This window comes from Macaca thibetana, chromosome 1 (assembly GCF_024542745.1).
Source record: "Macaca thibetana thibetana isolate TM-01 chromosome 1, ASM2454274v1, whole genome shotgun sequence".
Classification (NCBI taxonomy): Eukaryota; Metazoa; Chordata; class Mammalia; order Primates; family Cercopithecidae; genus Macaca; species Macaca thibetana.
This window is the reverse complement of record NC_065578.1, coordinates 64354699-64371683: the sequence shown is the minus strand read 5'-3', so window position 1 is coordinate 64371683 and position 16985 is coordinate 64354699.

Below are 16985 nucleotides of genomic sequence, written 5' to 3'. Positions count from 1 at the left end.
AGTAGCTGGGATTACAGGCGCCCGCCACCTCGCCCGGCTAGTTTTTTTGTATTTTTTAGTAGAGACGGGGTTTCACTGTGTCAGCCAGGATGGTCTCGATCTCCTGACCTCGTGATCCGCCCGTCTCGGCCTCCCAAAGTGCTGGGATTACAGGCTTGAGCCACCGCGCCCGGCCAAAATTATTTAATATTTTATTCCTGGTATCACTACCACAATTTACAGGGCAATATGCCTGATGCAATCAAAAGGGGAAAAAAATCTGCAATAGATAAAATACCTCAGCAATGTACATCTAATTGACACTAGACTGAATTTTTTTTTTTTTTTTTTTTTTTTAAACAGAGTCTCGTTCTGTCCCCCAGGCTGAAGTGCAGTGGCACGATCTCAGCTCACCGCAACCTCTGCCTCCTGGGTTCAAGCGATTCTCCTGCCTCAGCCTCCTGAGTAGCTGGGACTACAGGCATGCGCCACCACACCCTGCTAATTTTTGTGTTTTTAGTAGCAACAGGGTTTCACCATGTTGTCCAGGCTGGTCTTGAACTCCCGACCTCAAGTGATCTCCCTGCCTAGGCCTCCCAAAGTGCTGGGATTACAGGCGTGAACCACTGTGCCCAGCTGTATTATTAACTGTACTTTTTGCAAACTGTGGCTATAACAGTCTTGAACAAGAAGGGTTTACTGTTTAAGCTGCAGAAACTTTTCTAGCTATGGATGATCATTGTTCCTTTGTGGCAGATTTTTATAATTCTTCTATTACATTTAGGACAACTATCTCAAAATAATCTGCAGCTTTTCTGACAATTCCTCTTTTCTCTCCTGCTAAGAACCTTCTACTACCACGTCTATCACTTATACCATCAGATCCATAGCCACACACTAGGGACTGCCCAAGCTTCTCCCACCAAAACAGTCCCCACTTCATGGTTCTATAATTTGATTGCTGTTGTCCACTATAATTTTCAAAATTACTATAATTCCCACTGCCACTACTGTTAACAAGATTTTGTTAACTGTATTTAATTATATTTAATTTTTGAACATTTTAAATAAATGTTGTGCCAAAATTTTCTCCCTTGTTGTAACTATCATATCTTCCAACACTACAACCATATCCTCTACCTTGGTTTCTTTTTTTTTTTTTTTTTTCCTTTTTGATGGAGGCTCTCTCCATCACTCAGTCTCCAGGCTGGAGTACAACGGTGTGATTTTGGCTCACTGCTACCTCCGCCTCCAGGGATCTAGCAATTCTGCCTCAGCCTACCCAGTAGCTGGGATTACAGGTGCCCACCACCATACCCAGCTAATTTTTGTATTTTTAGTAGAGATGGGGTTTCACCATGTTGGCCAGGCTGGTCTTGAACTCCTGACCTCAGATGATCCTCCCACCTCGGCCTCCCAAAGTGCTGGGATTACAGGCATAAGCCACCGCACCTGGCCTCTGCCTTGGTTTCTATATCCCAGTTCACCATACCCTCTAATTCTATAACCAGGACCATATCTGCCACCATTGTTACCACCATCTTCAAATCTATTATATCTACCATCATGTCCTTCATAATTACCTGTGCTGCCACCACCTCCACTACCATGGCCTCTTCTTTCACTGAATTTTCCACTGCAAGCAGAGTTCCCTCCACCACCTCCAGAGTTTCCTCCATGACCCATGAAGTTGTCAGATCCACTGTGAAGATCTCTTTGTGATCCAGCAGACTCTACCACTTGTTTTAAAATAGCCTTTTTCACTTCACAATTATGTCCAGTAAGAGTTTGTTATTTCTAGCTGGACGTGGTGACTCATGCCTGTAATCCCAGCAGTTTGAGAGATCGAGATAGGTGGATCAATTGAGGTCAGGAGTTCGAGACCAACCTGGCCAACATGGTGCGACCCCATCTCTACAAAAAATACAAAAACATTAGCCAGGCATGGTGACATGCACCTGTAGTCCCAGCTACTTGAGAGGCTGAGATGGGAGGATTGCTTGAGCTCCAAAAGGTCAAGGCTGCAGTAAGCCATTATTGCACCACTGCACCACTGTAGCCTGGGTGACAGAGCAAGACCCTGTTAAAAAAAAAAAAAAAAAAGAAGAAGAAAAAGAAAAGAAAGAGAGAAAGAAACAAAAAGAAAGAAAAAAGAAAGAAAGAGAGAGAGAGAGGCAGGGAGGGAGGGAGGGAAAGGAAAGAAAGAGAAGAAAAAAAGAGTTTATTGTTTCTTTATTTTATTTTATTTATTTATTTTTTTTGAGACTGAATCTTGCTCTGTCATCCAGGCTGGAGTGCAGTGGTGCCATCTAGGCTCACTGCAACCTCTCCCTCCTGGGTTCAAGCGATTTTCCTGCCTCAGGCTCCTGAGCAGCTGGGATTACAGGCACACACCACCACACCCAGCTAATTTTTGTATTATCACTAGAGACGGGGTTTCAGGATGTTGGCCAGGCTGGTCTTGAAGTCTTGGGCTCAAGCAATCCTCACGCCTCGGCCTCCCAAAGTGTTGGGATTACAGGCCTCAGTCACAGCACCCAGCCGAGTTAAGAATTTCTGAGCACGGCCAGGCGCAGTGGCTCACGCCTGTAATCCCAGCACTTTGGGAGGCCGAGGCAGGCGGATCACGAGGTCAGGAGATCGAGACCATCCTGGCTACCACGGTAAAACCGTGTCTCTACTAAAAATACAAAAAATCATCCAGGCGTGGTGGCGGGTGCCTGTAGTCCCAGCTACTCAGGAGGCTGAGGCAGGAGAATGGCGTGAACCCGGGAGGCAGAGCTTGCAGTGAGCTGAGATCGTACCACTGTACTCCAGCCTGGGTGACAGAGCGAGACTCCGTCTAAAAAAAAAAAAAAAGAATTTCTGAGCAATAGTTTTACCAACTGTACCAATATTCTGAACAATAGTTTTACCAACCATATCATAATAATCAAAATTACAAAATCAAATCCTCTCTTCTATTCTTCCTGTCTTCTATAACTTTTATAATTTCAGTCTTCCCATATTTTCAAAATAGTCTTTCAAATTATATTCTTAATACCACCATCCAAAATTTTTTTCTTTTTTTCTTTTTCTTTGAGACAGGGTCTCCCTCTGTTGCCCAGGCTGGGGTGCAGTGACACGATCTCCGCTCACTGCAACCTCCCCCTCCTAGGCTCAAGTGATCCTCCCACTTCAGCCTCCTGAGAAGCTGGGACTATAGGTGCACACCACCATGCCCAGCTAATTTTTGTATTTTTTGTAGAGACGGGGTCTTACTCTGTTGCCCAGGCTGGTCTCCAACTACTGAACTCAAGTGATTCCCCTGCCTTGGCCTCCCAAAGTGCTAGGATTATAGGTGTGAGCCACCATGCACAGTCCCCCAGATTTTTTCACTGTGAGATGAGCACCAGGCTTTAAGGAATCTCCTCTAGAAACAATTCTCTTTGGATCTATCTACTACACACCCGTCAACTTTGTGTGGTGATCACGTGTTGCCGCATCTTCAACACGAGAGTAAGTCAGAAAATCAAAGTCCCTGGAACATTTTGTTTGGGAAAGCGCATCACCTTGCAATGTATGAGTATGCCCTATTTCTCCAAATGTTCACTTAAACTATCATCTGCAGTTTTATTTTATTTTATTTTTTTGGAGACAGGGTCTCACTCTATAGTCTAGGCTGGAGTGCAGTGGCTCAGTCATGGTCACTGTAACCTTGAACTCCTGGGGTCAAGTGATCCTCCTACCTCAGCTGCCCTAGTAGCTGGAACTATAGGCATACACTACCATGCCCTGCTAATTTTTAAACAATTTTTGTAGGGACAGGGCCTCACCGTGTTGCCCAGGCTGGTCTCAAACTCCTGGGCTCAAACAATCATCCCACCTTGGCCTCCCAAAGCAGTGGGATTATAGGCATGAGCCACTGCACCTGGCCCCACCTGCAATTTGAAACCTCAAGCTACCAATAAACATTTTTCTCAACTGCTTTGATTCCTTTGGGTCCTGGTCCTCTGGCAGTAGCTGGTGTCAGGCTGGGAGTAACCAGGTAGTGGTTTTTACCTCCATTTTGAGACCACAGTCACCTCTTCCAACTTAGGTTCAATAAGAGACAGAAAGAAAGGGCCACATCACTTTTAAAGATATATTCAAAGAAGTTTAAAACTTAAAGTGAACTGGGCATAGTTGCTCACACCTGTAATCCCAGCGTTTTGGGAAGCTGGGATGGGAGGATTTAGCTGGGCATGGTTGTGATGGTTAATACTGAGTGTCAACTTGATTGGATTGAAGGATGCAAAGTATTAATCCTGGGTGTATCTGTGAGGGTGCTGCCAAAGGAGATTAACATCTGAGTCAGTGGACTGGGGAAGGCAGACCCACCCTTAATCTGGATGTGCACCATCTAATCAGCTGCCATCGAATATAAAGCAGGCAGAAAGACATGAAAAGGCTAGACTGGCCTAGCCTCCCACCTACATCTTTCTCCCATTCTGGATGCTGCCTGCCCTCAAATATCGAACTCCAAGTTCTTCAGTTTTGCAGCTTGGACTGACTCTCCTTGCTCCTTAGCCTGCAGATGGCCTACTGTGGGACCTTGTGATTATGTCAGTTAATACTTAGTAATCTCCTGTGTGTGTGTGTGTGTGTGTGTGTGTGTAAATATATATATTCCTTTATATATATATATATATCTTGTATTAATTCTGTCCTTCTAGAGAACCCCTGACTAATACAATGGTAGTGCATGTATTCCTAGCCACTCAGGAGGCTGAGGCAGGAGGATTGCTTGAGCCCAGGAGGTCGAGGCTGCAATGAGCTATGGTTGTGCCACTGCATTTCAGCCTGGGTGACAAAGTGTGACCCTGCCTCAGAAACAAACAAAAAAAAGATACAAAACCAGAAAACAAAAAGTAAGTTTATATGCATATCATTCGTTAAAAAAAAAAAATACATGAACAGGTCTATAGTCCCCGAACTTTTTCTTTTAATTTTTTGAGACATAGTCTCACTCTGGCGCCCAGGCTGCAGTGCAGTGGTGCAGTCTCAGCTCACTGCAACCTCCACCTTCTGGGTTCAAGAGATTCTCATGCCTCAGTCTTCTGGGATGACAGGTGTGCACCACCATGCCCAGTTGATTTTTATATTTTTAGAAGAGATGAGATTTCACCATGTTGGCCGGGCTGGTCTCAAACTCCTGGCCGTAGATGATCTGCCTGCCTCACCCTCCCAAAGTACTGGGATTATAGGTGTGAGCCACGGGCCCCACCTGAACATTTTATATCATTCCCTTTTCTTCTTGGACTCATATTTCTCTATCACTTCTCCTTCAAAATTGTATTCTACCATGATTTATTTTATCCATGAGGTCATTCTTACATAACAGCTCTTTTAAATATATATATACGTATATATATGTGTGTGTGTATATATATGTTAATAACTTGTTTTCACATATTAAAACAAATTTTGGGGCTGGACTTGGTGTCTCATGCCTGTAATCCCAGCACTTTGGGAGGCTGAGACCAGGATCACTTGAGCTCAGGAGTTTGAGACCAGCCTGGGCAGTAACAAAACCTCATCTCTACAAGAAAATTTTAAAAATTAGCCAGGTGCAGTGGCACACTTCTATGGTTTCATCTACTCAGGGGGCTGAAGCAGAAGGATTGCTTGAGCCCTGGAGTTTGAGGTTACTGTGAGCTAAGATTGTACCACTGCACTCCAGCCTGGGAGACAGAGCAAGACCCTGTCTCAAAAAAAAAAAAAGCAAATTTTGTAGAAAATGCATCTTTCAATGAGCTGGTTTTTATTGTTGTTGTTTTCAACATATTCATGAATCTATGAGTTAATGTTAACTATTACTGGAATAGATTATATTTCAATTCTATTTCTATGTTTTGTTTCTATGGATATTAACAGTCAAGAAAACTGTTCATATAAATAAGAAGATAGGAATAAAAGGAGTTTTATTATAGCAACATCACTCAGTTTTCTGAACTCCTGAGTTATATGTCAAGAATCACATGGTTGGTTTAAAATATGGGGTCCGTTCCAAGATGGTCAAATAGGAACAGCTCTGGTCTGCAGCTCCCAGCGTGATTGATGCAGAAGACAGGTAATTTCTGCATTTCCAACTGAGGTACCAGGTTCATTTCATTGGGACTGGTTGGACAGTGAGTGCAGCCCATGGAGGGTGAGCCAAAGCAGGGCAGGGCATCACCTCAGCTGGGAAGCGCAAGGGGCCCAGGGATTTTCTAGCCAAGGGAAGCCGGGACAGACTGTAACAGGAAAATTGGGATACTGCCACCTAAATATTGTGCTTTTCCAATGGTCTTAGCAAACATCACACCAGAACATTATAACCTGCACCTGGCTCAGCGGGTCCCACGCCCACGAAGCCTTGCTCACTGCTAGTGCAGTAGTCCAAGATCGAACTGCTAGGCAGCAGCTGGGCTCAGGGAGGGATGTCCAGCATTGCTGAGGCTTGAGTAGGTAAACAAAGCAGCCTGGAAGCTCGAACTGGGTGGAGCCCACTGCAGCTCAGTGAGGCCCACCTGCCTCTATAGACTCTACCTCTGGGGGCACGGCATAGCTGAACAAAAAGGAGCAAAAACTTCTGCAGACTTAAACATCCCTGTCTGACAGCTCTGAAGAGAGCAGTGGTTCTCCCAGCATGGTGTTTGAGCTCGGAGAATGGACAGACTGCCTAAAGTGGGTCCCTGGCCCCCATGTAGCCTAACTGGGAGACATCTCCCAGTAGGGGCTGACTGACATCTCATACAACCGGGTGCCACTCCGAGACGAAGTTTCCAGAGGAAGGATCAGGCAGCAATATTTGCTGTTCTGCAATATTTGCTGCTCTGCAGCCTCCGCTGGTGATACCCCAGCAAACAGGATCTGTAGTGGACCTCCAGCAAACCCCAACAGATCTGCACCTGAGGGACCTGACTGTTAGGAGGAAAACTAACAAACAAAAAGGAATAGCATCAACCTCAACAAAAAGGACATCCACACCAAAACCCCATCTGTAGGTCACCATCATCAAAGACCTAAGGTAGATAAAACCACAAAGATGGGGAGAAACCAGAGCAAAAAAGCTGAAAATTCTAAAAATCAGAGCACCTCTTCTCCTCCAAAGGATCGCAGCTCCTCACCAGCAATGGAACAAAGCTGGACAGAGAATGACTTTGATGAGTTGGCAGAAGTAGGCTTCAGAAGGTCAGTAATAACAAACTTCTCTGAGCTAAAGGAGGATGTTCGAATCCATTGCAAGTAAGCTAAAAACCTTGAAAAAAGATTAGACAAATGACTAATCAGAATAAACAGCATAGAGAAGACGTTAAATGAGCTGATGGAGCTGAAAACCAAAGCACGAGAACTACGTGATGCATGCACAAGCTTCAGTAGCCAATTTGATCAAGTGGAAGAAAGGGTGTCAGTGACTGAAGATCAAATGAATGAAATGAAGCAAGAAGAGAAATTTAGAGGAAAAAAAGTAAAAAGAAACAAACAAAGCCTCCAAGAAATATGGGAATATGTGTAAAGACCAAATCTACATTTGATTGGTGTACCTGAAAGTGACGGGGAGAATGGAACCAAGCTGGAAAACACTCTGCAGGATATTATCCAGGAAAACTTCCCCAACCTAGCAAGGCAGATCACCATTCAAATTCAGGAAATACAGAGAACACCACAAAGATACTCCTTGAGAAGAGCAACTCCAAGACACGTAATTGTCAGATTCACCACGGTTGAAATGAAGGAAAAAATGTTAAGGGCAGCCAGAGAGAAAGGTCGGGTTACCCACAAAGGGAAGCCCATCAGACTAACAGCAGATCTCTCGGCAGAAACTCTACAAGCCAGAAGAGTGGGGGCCAATATTCAACATTCTTAAAGAAAATAATTTTCAGTCCAGAATTTCATATCCAGCCAAACTAAGCTTCATAAATGAAGGAGAAATAAAATCTTTTACAGACAAGCAAATGCTGAGAGATTTTGTCACCACCAGGCCTCCCTTACAAGAGCTCCTGAAGAAAGCACTAAACATGGAAAGGAACAACTGGTACCAGCCACTGCAAAAACATGCCAAATTGTAAAGACCATTGATGCTAGGAAGAAACTGCATCAACTAACGGGCAAAATAACTAGCTAACATCAAAATGACAGGATCAAATTCACACGTACCAATATTAACCTTAAATGTAAATTGGCTAAATGCCCAATTAAAAGACACAGGCTGGCAAATTGGATAAACAGTCAAAACCCATCCGTGTGCTGTATTCAGGAGACCCATCTCATGTGCAGAGACAAACATAGGCTCAAAATAAAGGGATGGAGGAAGATCTACCAAGCAAATGGAAAGCAAAAAAAGCAAGGCGTGCAATTCTAGTCTCTGATAAAACAGACTTTAAACCAACAAAGATCAAAAGAGACAAAGAAGGCCATTACACAATGGTTAAGGGATCAATTCAACAAGAAGATCTAACTATCCTAAATATATATGCACCCAATACAGGAGCACCCAGATTCATAATTATTAGACAGATCAATGATAATCAATGTCAATATTAGACAGATCAAAGATACAGAAGGTTAACAAGGACATCCAGAGTTCAGCTCTGCACCAAGTAGACCTAATAGACATCTACAGAACTCTCCATCCCAAATCAACAGAATATATATTCTTCTCAGCACCACAGCACACTTATTCCAAAACTGACCACATAGGAAGTAAAGCACTCCTCAGCAAATGTAAAAGAACAGAAATCACAACAAACTGTCTCTCAGACCATAGTGCAATCAAATCAGAACTCAGGATTAAGAAACTCACTCAAAACCGGACAACTACATGGAAACCAAACAACCTGTTCCTGAATGACAACTGGATAAATAACGAAATGGAAACAGAAATAAAGATGTTCTTTGAAACCAATGAGAACAAAGACACAACATATCAGAATCTCTGGGACACATTTAAAGCAGTGTGTAGAGGGAAATTTATAGCACTAAACGCCCACAAGAGAAAGCAGGAAAGATCTAAAATCAACACCCTAACACCACAATTAAAATAACTAGAGAAACAAGAGCAAACAAATTCAAAAGCTAGCAGAAGACAAGAAATAACTAAGATCAGAAATGAAGGAGATAGAGACACAAAAGTACCTTCAAAAAAATCAATGAATCCAGGAGCTGGTTTTTTGAAAAGATCAACAAAATTGGTAGACCGCTAGTAAGACTAATAAAGAAGAAAAGAGAGAAGAATCAAATAGATGCAATAAAAAAATGATAAAGGGGATATCACCACCGATCCCACAGAAATACAAACTACCATCAGAGAATACTGTAAACACCTCTACACAAATAAACTAGAAAATCTAGAAGAAATGGATAAATTCCTGGATACATATACCCTCCCAAGACTAAACTAGGAAGAAGTTGAATTGCTGAATGGACCAATAACAGGCTCTGAAATTGAGGTAATAATTAATAGCCTACTAACCAAAAAAAGTCCAAGACCAGAGAGATTCACAGACAAATTCTACCAAAGGTACAAAGAGGAGCTGGTACCATTCCTTCTGAAACTATTCCAATCAATAGGAAAAAGAGGGAATCTTGTAGGCCGGGCGCGGTGGCTCACGCCTGTAATCCCAGCACTTTGGGAGGCCGAGACGGGCGGATCACGAGGTCAGGAGATCGAGACCATCCTGGCTAACACGGTGAAACCCCGTCTCTACTAAAAAATACAAAAAACTAGCCGGGCGAGGTGGCGGGCGCCTGTAGTCCCAGCGACTCGGGAGGCTGAGGCAGGAGAATGGCATGAACCCGGGAGGCGGAGCTTGCAGTGAGCTGAGATCCGGCCACTGCACTCCAGCCTGGGTGACAGAGCGAGACTCCGTCTCAAAAAAAAAAAAAAAAAAAAAAAAAAAAAGAGGGAATCCTTCCTAACTCATTTTATGAGGCCAGTATCATCCTGATACCAAAGCCTGGCAGAGACACCACAAAAAAAGACAATTTTAGACCAATATCCCTGATGAACATTGATGCAAAAATCCTCAATAAAATACTGGCAAACTGAATCCAACAGCACATCAAAAAGCTTATCCACCAAAATCAAGTTGGCTTCATCCCTGGGATGCAAAGCTGGTTCAACATATGCAAATCAATAAATGTAATCCATCACATAAACAGAACCAAAGACAAAAACCACATGATTATCTCAATAGATGCAGAAAAGTCCTTAGACAAAATTCAACAGTCCTTCATATTAAAAACTCTCAATAAACTAGGTATTGATGGAATGTATCTCAAAATAATAAGAGCTATTTATGACAAACCCACAGCCAATATCATACTGAATGGACAAAAGCTGGAAGCATTCCCTTTGAAAACTGGCACAAGACAGGGATGCCCTCTCTCACCACTCCTATTCAACATAGTGTTGGAAGTTGTGACCAGGGCAATCTGGCAAGAGAAAGAAATAAAGCGTGTTCAATTACGAAAAGAGGAAGTCAAATTGTCCCTGTTTGCAGATGACATGGTTGTATTTTTAGAAAACCCCATTGTCTCAGCTCAAAATCTCCTTAAGCTGATAAGCAACTTCAGCAAAATCTCAGGATACAAAATCAATGTGCAAAAATCACAAGCATTCCTATATACCAATAACAGACAAACAGAGAGCCAAATGATGAGTGAACACCCATTCACAATTGCTACAAAGAGAATAAAATACCTAGGAATCCAACTTATAAGGAATGCAAAGGACCTCTTCAAGGAGAACTACAAACCGCTGCTCAGTGAAATAAAAGAGGATACAAACAAATGGAAGAACATTCTGTGTTCATGGGTAGGAAGAATCAATATCGTGAAAATGGCCATACTGCCCAAGGTAATTTATAGATTCAATGCCATCCCCATCAAGCTACCAACGACTTTCTTCACAGAATTGGAAAAAAAACTACTTTAAAGTTCATATGGAACCAAAAAAGAGCCCACACAGCCAAGACAATCCTAAGTAAAAAGAACAAAGCTGGAGACATCACACTACCTGACTTCAAACTATACTGTAAGGCTACAGTAACTAAAACAGCATGGTACTGGTACCAAAACAGAGATATAGACCAGTGGAACAGAGCAGAAGCCTCAGAAATAACACCACACATCTACAACCATCTGATCTTTGACAAACCTGACAAAAACAATAAATAGGGAAAGGATTCCCTATTTAATAAATGGTGCTGGGAAAACTGGCTAGCCATATGTAGAAAGCTGAATCTGGATCCCTTCCTCATGCCTTATATAAAAATTAATTCCAGATGGATTAAAGTCTTAAATGTTAGACCTAAATCCATAAAAACCCTAGAAGAAAACCTAGGCAATACCAGGACATACGCATGGGCAAGGACTTCACGACTAAAACACCAAAAGCAATGGCAACAAAAGCCAAAATTGACAAATGGGATCTAATTAAACGTAAGACTTTCTGCACAGCAAAAGAAACTACCATCAGAATGGACAGGCAACATACAGAATGGGAGAAAATTTTTGCAATCTACCCATCTGACAAAGGGCTAATATCCAGAATCTACAAAGAATTTAAACAAATTTACAAGAAAAAATCAAACAACCCCATCAAAAAGTGGGCAAAGGATAAGGACAGATACTTCTCAAAAGAAGACATATGCAGCCAACAGACACCTAAAAAAAATGCTCATCATCACTGGCCATCAGAGAAATGCAAATCAAAACCACAATTATATACCATCTCACACCAGTTAGAATGGCGATCATTAAAAAGGAAACAACAAGCACTTTGGGAGGCCGAGACAGGCGGATCACGAGGTCAGGAGATTGAGACCATCCTGGCTAACACAGTGAAACCCCATCTCTACTAAAAAATACAAAAAACTAGCTGGGCGAGGTGGTGGGAGCCTGTAGTCCCAGCTACTCAGGAGGCTGAGGCAGGAGAATGGCGTAAACCCAGGAGGCGGAGCTTGCAGTGAGCTGAGATCCGGCCACTGCACTCCAGCCTGGGCGACAGAGTGAGACTCCGTCTCAAAAAAAAAAAATAAAAATAAAAAAAAAATAAAAAGGAAACAACAGATGCTGGAGAGGATGTGGAGAAATGGGAACACTTTTACACTGTTGGTGGGAGTGTAAACTAGTTCAACCACTGTGGAAGACAGTGTGGCGATTCCTAAAGGATCTAGAACTAGAATTATGATTTGACCCAATGATCCCATTACTGCGTATATCCCCAAAGGATTATAAATCATGCCACTATAAAGACACATGCACACATGTTTATTGTGGCACTATTCACAATAGCAAAGACTTGGAACCAACCCAAATGTCCATCACTGATAGACTGGATTAAGAAAATGTGACACATATACACCATGGAATACTATGCAGCCATAAAAACAATGAGTTCATGTCCTTTGTAGGGACATAGATGAAGCTGGAAACCATCATTCTGAGCAAACTATCGCAAGCACAGAAAACCAAACACTATATGTTCTCACTTATAGGTGGGAACTGAACAATGAGAACACTCGGACACAGGGTGGGGAACATCACACATGGGGGCCTGTCATGGAGTGGGGGATTGGAGGAGGGACAGCATTAGGAGAAATATCTAATGTAAATATCAAGTTAATGGGTACAGCAAACCAACATGTATATATATGTAACAAACCTGAACGTTGTGCACATATACCCTGGAACTTAAAGTATAATAAATAAATAAATAAAAGAATGACAGAGTTGGCCGCACACAGTGGCTCAAACCTATAATCCCAGCACTTTGGGAGGCCCAGGTGGGGCGGATCACGAGGTCAAGAGATTGAGACCATCCTGGCCAACATGGTGAAACCCCATCTCTACTAAAAATACAAAAATTAGCTGGGCGTGGTGGTGGGCACCTGTAATCCCAGCCACTCAGGAGACTGAGGCAAGAGAATTGCTTGAACCCGGGAGGCGGAGGTTGCAGTGAGCCGAGATCGCGCCACTGCACTCCAGCCTGGGCGACAGAGTGAGACTCGTCTCCAAAAAAAAAAAAAAAAAGAATCACATAGTTATATGTCATCGAAAATGATTTTTCGATGATCTATCTACTGTCAACCTTAATTAGGATCTCCTTCAGTTTTGTTGAAAACAAAATATTAGAAACCATCTGACTTACAAAAAGGGATCGATACCCAGTTATTAGGGTTACTCAGTTCTCAACACCATCATCAATATTTCTAATTGCCTCTTTGTTTGGATATTTTTACCCCAGAGCAATGCACCAAAGTAAGCTTAAGATGGATGGAGTGCACATCTCTCTTTGTGTGAAGTAGTAGGTGGGTAGGAAGGTAGGAACAAAGGACCTGCATCTCCCTCAGTCCACTTCTTAGGAAGATCAATTTAGGACCAGCACATATGGAAGCTCAGGATCTGAAAACTGATTTCTTTAAACCTATTTGTCTTAGTCCATTAGGGCTCCTATAACAAAATACCATAGACTGGGTGGCTTATAAATAACGGAAATGTATTTCTCATAGTTCTGAAGTCTTGGAAGTCCAAGGTCACAGCCCGGCAGAATTGGTGTCTGTGAATGCCAGTTTCCTGGTTCATAGATAGCACCTTCTAAGTGTGTATTCCTATGGTGGAAGATGTAAACAAGCTTCCTCAGGCATCTTTTGTAAGGGCACTAATCCCACTCAAAAGGCTCTGCCCTCATAACCTAATCGCCTCCCAAAAGCCCCATCTCTTAATACCATCACTAGGAAGTTAAGATTTCAATATATATACTTGAAGGGGGCATGAACATTCAGACCATAGTATTATCCATACCTGTATCCCTCTTGGAAGTCTTCCTGACTCAGAGGAGGGTGTACACATATCCCAATTTGAAGGCCATTGTCTCTTTATATCTTATCTGGAGTTGTCAGGATTAGAAATAATAGGTGTTGGCCAGGCACGGTAGCTCACTCCTGTAATCCCAGCACTCGGGCAGATCATGAGGTCAAGAGTTCAAGACCAGCCTGGCCAACATGGTGAAACTCTGTCTCTACTAAAAATACAAAAATTAGCCAGGCATGGTGGCAGATGCCTGTAATCCCAGCTACTCAGGAGACCGAGGCAGGAGAATCGCTTGAACCCAGGAGGCAGAGGTTGCAGTGAGCCAAGATCACACCATTACACTCCAGCCCGGGCGACAGAGCAAGACTCCATCCACACCACCCCCCAAAAAAAGAAAAAAAGAGAAATAATAGATGTTTAGTGCATAAAGCATATACATTATAATGTCTAGTTATCATGACTTTTAATTTTCTACTAACCTAGTTACTTAGAGTAGTAAGGAATCGGAAGCTGGGACTAGAGCCATCCAGCAGGGATGACCAAGCCTTGTGGAATGACATAAATAGACATTCAGATAGAAGAAACTGGGTCTGGTCATCAAAACAGTGTCCCCAAGGACTAAAAAAAAAGGAATGAGACAAGATAGGATCAGGCAAAATATCTCAGGACTGAGGCAGACATCCTACCAACCAGGTAAGAAGATAATAAAGAACAGAACTCAAGAGTCGTGGTAACCAACTATGGAGAGGTCTACCAAAAGGCACAGGGAAATACATAACTTCCGAATCAGAAGACTGCAGTTTGAGCTTCACCTCTGCAACCTACTTGTTGACTGCATGAATTGTTTAATTGTCTCCTCAGCCCAGGTTTTTTTTTTTTTTTTTTTTTTTGCTTTGTTTGTTTGTTTGTTTGTTTTGAGACGGAGTCCTCCTCTGTCACCCAGGCTGGAGTACAGTGGTGCGATCTCGGATCACTGCAAACTCCGCCTCCTGGGTTCAAGTGTTTCTTCTGCCTCAGGCTCCTGAGTAGCTGGGATTACATGTGCCCGCCACCATGCCCAGCTAATTTTTGTATTTTTAGTAGAGACAAGGTTTCACCATGTTGGCCAGGCTGGTCTCGAACTCCTGGCCTTAGGTGATCCTCCCGCCTTGGCATCCCAAAGTGCTGGGATTACAGGAGTGAGCCACCGTGCCTGGCCAGCCCAGTTTTCTCTAAGGTCAAATGGTAGTCTTGCATGGTTGTAGTTTGGATTAAATATGATAGTGACATAGTGCCTGGCATGTAATGAGTACTCAGTAAGCGGTAGCCACTTAAATAGGAAACTACTGAACTACCCACGTCTCCCAAACTTACCTACATCACAGTCCCTTTTATGCCATTCTTTCTCTTCTTGCTGGAAGAGAAGTCCCTGGTGGAAGACAAGAATGGGTCCACCACGCTTTGAATCCTCGCCTCTCAATTATGTCCTCTTATGTTTCTTCCACTTTTTCCTCTTTACTGCTTTCCCATTCTGATATACATGCCAGCTTGATTCTCTCACGTCTTGAGCTCTCTTGTCTTCTCTAGCTCTTTCTCCTTCCATTCCAGAAAGAATTTTGTTCACTCTGCGTCTCCTCTCCCTTATTTGTCGTTCATGCCTTGGCCTTGTGCATACGACTTCTGTCCTAACCATTCCATTGAAATTATTGTTACCAAGATGACCACTCCGTCACTATTCTTTCAACCATATTTATTGAAGGCCTACTCTGTGTCAGGCTCTGGGAATACAGTCATAAGCAAAACAAATCCCTGCTCTTATGTGCTTTCCCTTCTAGTAGGGGTTACAAACAATTATCTAATAAATAATAATTATAATGTCAAGTAGAGATAGGTACCATGATAAAAAGTTCGTCTGGATAAGGGGCTGGCAAGAAAATAATGTTATTTTATATAAAATAGTCAAAGAAGGCCTCTTTCCAAAGGTGACATTTAAGCAGAGATCTCACCAAAGTTATGGTGTAAGACACGCAGATATCTGGAGAGTTGGGATGAAGAGGAGTTTATAAAGGGAGAACAGAAAGCACAAGGATCTTGAGGCAAAGAGTCACATGAGAAGGGAGAATGGCCTTCTGTTTTTTGTTTCTTAAATCCAATAACAAGACCTTTGTCAATATAAACCTTGTTAGACTCTGCAACATTTACCAACTCTTGACTTCTCTCCCTCCACCTTGAAAGTCCTTTCTCTGTTGGCTTCTGCCATATCATTCTCTAGTTTTCCTGCTTTTCTCTGTCCATCCCATCTCACTTTTATTCTTGAGCCCTTCATCCTCAACCCAATTTTTTTTTTTTTTTTTTTTTTTTTTTTTGAGACAGTCTCGCACTGTCGCCGAGGCTGGAGTCGCAGTTCGGCTCACTGCAACCTCCGCCTCCTGGGCTCAAGCGATTCTTCTGCCTCAGCCTCTCAAGTAGCTGGGATTATAGGCGTGTACTACCATGCCCAGCTAATTTTTTGTATTTTTTTAATAGACATGGAGTTTCATTATGTTGACAAGGCTAGTCTTGAACTCCTGACCTCATGATCTGCCTGCCTCGGCCTCCCAAAGTGCTGGGATTACAGGCGTGAGCCACTGTGCTAAGACTCTTTAGTGAGTGTGTGTGAGATGGAGTTTCGCTCTTGTTGCCCAGGCTGGAGTGTAATGGTGCAATCTCAGCTCACTGCAACCTCTGCCTCCCAGATTCATGCGATTCTCCTGCCTCAACCTCCCGAGTAGCTGGGATTACAGGTGGCTACCACCACATCTGGCTAATTTTTGTATTTTTAGTAGAGACAAGGTTTCACTATGTTGGCTAGGCTGGTCTCGAACTCCTGACCTCAGATGATTCTCCCGCTTTGGCCTTCCAAAGCACTGAGATTACAGGTGTGAGCCACCACACCTGAACTGTTTTTTGTTTGTTTGTTTGTTTGTTTTTGCTTTTTTTTTTGAGACAACATCTTGCTTTGTCACTCAGGCTGGAGGGCAGTGCTGTCACCATGGCTCATTGCAGCCTTGCGCTCTTGGGCTTGAACAATCCTCCCACCTCAGCCTCCTGAGTAGCTCTGACTACAGGCATGTGCCACCATGTCCAGCTAATTTTGTTTATTTTTTATAAAGATTGGGTCTCATTATGTTGCCCAGGCTGGAGTACAGTGGCCCAATCACAGCTCACTG